Raw genomic sequence first — 4,609 nt, 5'->3', positions numbered from 1 at the left:
AACAAACATACAAATGTGCTTGACACAATGGATGGATGGATGGTGATAAGGGTTGTACGAGGCCCAAATAAAATGATTTTTTAATTCACTTTAATTACAGCATTTTATTTACTGTGAATTTCCTAAATGTGCAAACATATTACATTACTTAAGAAATACTAAATTACTTAAGTAATCTTCCCCTAGCCAATATTTTCAAAATATACTTTATATTACTTCCTAAAAATACTATGATTTTGAGTTTTACATTTTTACCTTTATAGAAACCCACAACTGATTCTAGCAGCAGAATTTTTGTTGTTTTACCCTTTTTTCATGCTCATTCATTTATAGAAAATCCATCCTTTTCCTACTGTGGTACAGTCTGCTATTGTCATAAATCAAATGTCCACGTAATAAACTGCTAAACTATCTTAATAATTGTTTTGGTATCTGATATGTTAAGTCTTACCACATTGTTCTTCTTAAAAGAGTTTTCTACCTATTTTAGAGCCTTTGTTTCCATATAAATTTTAAATATACTTGCCAAATAACAAGAAAAATATTTGACATCTAGATGGAAATTCTGTTGAAATCATAGATAACATGGAGACAACTAGCATCGTTACATTAAATCTATTTAATCATGAATATCATGGTGTGTGGAATATCACATGGAGCACCTGCTCATGCAGCCATCTCAGTGCATGAGTTTTCGGCAAAAAAACAGCATGCCTCGCTTGTCCCATACACCATCTCTTCAAAAGTATTCTTTCTTTAGTTTCCTTAAATAAAATCCTATCATTTTCCCTAGGGTTTTGAACACCTTTTGTTAAGTTGGATTCTAAGTACTTAATATTTATTGATTCAACCTTAATGGTACTTTTATAAATCTTCGTGTTTGTTTCATTGCTAGAATATAGAAATGCAGTTTGTTTTTCGTATGGTAGTTTTTGCATAGAGAAAACTTATTAAAATTTTTTATACATGCTACAATTTGTAATAAATTTCCTGAATGTACAATCTTATTCTGAGAATGAAAGTTTTTTTGTTTTTGCTTTTAAAGATAGTGACAGACATCACTGTATTTTCCCAGTCTCGGATCAGAAGCTTCTGAAAGTTCATCATATTTGTAACAGATGGTTCAGAGAACCATAATTAGATTGATGAAGTGTCCTTTATACCTTGTTAAAAACATTTTATCATGAATGCATACTGAATGTTTGGCAAATGCTTTTCCCACATCTAATAAGATAATCATGACTGATGCTCCTTTAATTTGATAATATGGTGAATCATAGTGATTAATTTTCTAATGTAAAATCAAATTTAGATTGCTGTCATAAGCCTGCACAGGTCATGTTGCTGGATTTCACTCTATAACTATAATTCTCTATCTGCTAACCTTTTATTTCTTAACTTTTTATTGTGATTTGGGTAAAGGCTTTCTATTCAATTCATACTCATGTTGAGTCATGTCATTGGCACTCTCCTCTGCAGGATTATGTAATTCATTGCAATGGTCACATAGCACACACAGACCATACTCACCATTATGCAACAGGCTACAATTTGTGATCAGGATCAACTTGGGGTAACAAGCTATGAGGATATACCCCAAATAAAACCAAACAAAAGCATAATAAAGCTCCACCAGGTAGAGCTTTTGCAGTCCACATTCTTCCCTGCTAGGTAAACTTCGAGCCCCTCACTCTGAGTTAGTGCACCCAGTGGTGTTGCCTGGGGACGTTCTCTTTGGTCACAGTAAATTTTTTTGTAAAAGCAGTTTCACTCAAACCTTGTTTTTTGTGATGGCAAATTTAAGAGAACAGTGTGAGACTGTAAAATTTTATTTCCTGCTCAGGAAAAGTGCCACATAAACTGTTGTGATGTTGAACACAGCTTACAAGGACAGCACTATGAGGAAAACTCAAGTGTATGAGTGGTTTTTTCATTTCAAAAAAGGTGAAAAGCCAATTGATGACAAACCTCCTTCTGACGTCCATCAACTTCCCAAATGGATGAAAATGTTGACTGGTGGTGCATTTGGAATTCGTTCCACCAGGTCAGACTGTTAACCAAGCTTTCTATTTAGAGCAGTGGTTCTCAACCTTCCTAATGCTGCATCCCATTAATGCAGTTCTTCATGTTGTGGTGACCCCCTCAATCATAAAATTATTTTTGTTGCTACTTCATAACTGTAATTTTGCTACTGTTATGAATCAGGCGACCCTGTGAAAGGGTTGTTCAACCGCTAAATGGGTGGCAACCCACAGGTTGAGAACCACTGATTTAGAGGTTCTGAAAAGATTGCATAACAGTGTGTGACAAGAAAGGCCTGACTTGGGGCAATCAGAGGACTGGTTTTCCCACCATGACAGTGCACCTGCTCATGCAGCCATCTCAGTGCACGTTTTTTTGGAAAAAAAACAGTGTAATGGAAAGTACTTTGAAGGTGATTAGGTTGTTTTGTAAAAAAAAAAAGAAAAAAGAAAAATTTAAATACATAGCCTTGAAAAAAATTCCAGGTTTCTTTTTAGTACCCCCTTGCACAAGTCAGGAGACAGAATACAATTCTTTAATCAGGGAAGCTCCCGACAAAGACAACTATCAGCATCCTCTCAGCTTTGCCCACAGGCAGGTCCTTCGCTGGGGCCCACCATTAGCAGGTTCCTCTTGGGCCTGGCCTTCGCCTTGATTTAGCAAGTGTTCCAGCTCATTTGGCTTCATCAACAAATGCCCGGAAGCACCCCATTCTACCAGCAAGCCTCCTTCCCGAAGGCACTCAGCTCGCTAGTTCCAGGGGTCAGCAAGCCCACAGCAGACATCTCAAATTTGTCTCCTGACCTGTTGTCTTACACCATCTCTAGTTTTACAGCTCTGCCTCCTGGATCTAGGAGGCTCTCAGTACAGGGACCTGGGTGAAAAGAACACACCTCACTCTAGATTCCTTTTGATGGCAGTGAGGCTTCCCTCAATCTGTGATTACCCCTTTTATCAGCCTACCTCTCCACCAAGACTCTGAACTGGCCAACCCCCTGTAGGAGACCACAGTCACCTAATATGCATATTACTAGACCAGTTCTTACAAGCGTTTTAGCCTATTTTCATAGCAGATTAATCAATTACTTACAGAATTGTGGTCTAAAAAAATAATCTTGAAAGAACTATAAACCCAGGACATGAATTCTCTGTATCAGACAATTCCTTTACACTGCACCTGTCCATTTTCAAATCACACATTCCCATCAGCTTGCTCCTACCCTGCAGGGGTAATCCCTTAGGGTTCTGGCTTTATGGGAAAGGTATCTCTTGACTCTCCACCTCAGGTTAGCCCAGTGTTTTATCTTCTGTGATCCAAAGAGCCATCAATACCAAAGCAGACCTCCACACCCAAGCAAAAGTGCTTCAACCTGCATTTCACCTCACTACCCAGGTTCACTTAGCTATCAGCCTTAATCTTCTGGGATACTGAGAGTTCTTGATTCTCATAACTGCTTTCATATTCTATCTACATTTTTTTGGTTTTAAGTATGAAACCTTCCCAGGTGAAAATAATTTGAAATGTTCACATTACCAAAAAAGGAAAATCATATTTGTAAAAATGCAACATATTTCATAGCATCCTTTTCTTATTGGTTGGCAATGTCAAGAAAGTCCTCATATCATTAAAAATCCTTTGTAAGTCTACATGTCAACTGTTTGATTTTACATGTGATCACAACTCATTTAACCTTTCTGATATTAAGGTGCTTCTTGCTCTTAAATTTTTCACTACCTTAAATAACATTTGTAATAATACATGAAAAATTTTGTCATATTTTTCTTTCTTTGTTAGGATGGAATCTGGAAATGGAATACTAGGTTCAAAAGGTATAACCGTTCTTAAGCTTTTTAACATTTGTCAATTTATTCTCTAAAAGCAGTTTCATGGTCCATCCTCTCCCCTCTCCTCCCCCCCTCCAAAAAACACACAGACACCCTCTCCCACCATCCACCACTACCACAAATGGTAAAAGTCAGTTGTGCACTCTCTGGCTAACACCGAGTATGATCTCCACACCTCCTCCATCCAGCCCAAATGTCAAGCAGGGAAATGGCATGTTCACATGTGTGATTCAGTAAGCTCTATAGGCAGCAGCTTGAAGAGTATTAAAGAGAAGGGTGATGGTAAGAAAACCACTTGCAGATGACGACGGAGAAAGAAACTCAAAGCCTAAAACTATCAGACAGGTGGGGCCAACGGGGAATAAATTTGAGACAGAAAGGCAGTAGCATGTACCAGCTGTGCAGCTCTTCTGATCTTAGCTGGGCTTACTCAAGCAGATGCGGGCTGAGAGCTGGCCCGTCTAGGATCACTTCAGCCAGATTTCTCATCCTCTGCCACACCAGCCTTAGCTGGTGCACACTGCAACTGAGCAGGATTCTGACAGAGTTGGTGGAAATGTATAAGGTGCCGAGGCCTAGACCATATGACTATAATACCACTACTGCCATTCTTTTTGGAAAACCACGTCAAAGACCAGCAAGACTTGAGGAACTGGGAAACAAGTTACATTACTGACAGGAGGAATTGCAGCGCTACATTACAAATAGCATGAGTTTGGGAGGAGAAGAGAGCTGTGGTCAT

The 4,609-nt window shown here is 38.5% G+C and overlaps 1 pseudogene; it reads right to left on the bottom strand.

The window, feature by feature from the left end:
- LOC115869201 overlaps nt 1–4,356 on the bottom strand; it is a 14,125-nt pseudogene extending 9,769 nt beyond the window's left edge.
- Nucleotides 4,357–4,609: the final 253 nt, after the last annotated feature.

Source organism: Echinops telfairi, unplaced genomic scaffold (genome assembly GCF_000313985.2).
Source record: "Echinops telfairi isolate 266 unplaced genomic scaffold, ASM31398v2 ScPeMD7_23;HRSCAF=83, whole genome shotgun sequence".
Taxonomy (NCBI): domain Eukaryota; kingdom Metazoa; phylum Chordata; class Mammalia; order Afrosoricida; family Tenrecidae; genus Echinops; species Echinops telfairi.
The sequence above is the reverse complement of the archived record's forward strand: the minus strand, read 5'-3'. Positions and strand labels throughout refer to the sequence as shown.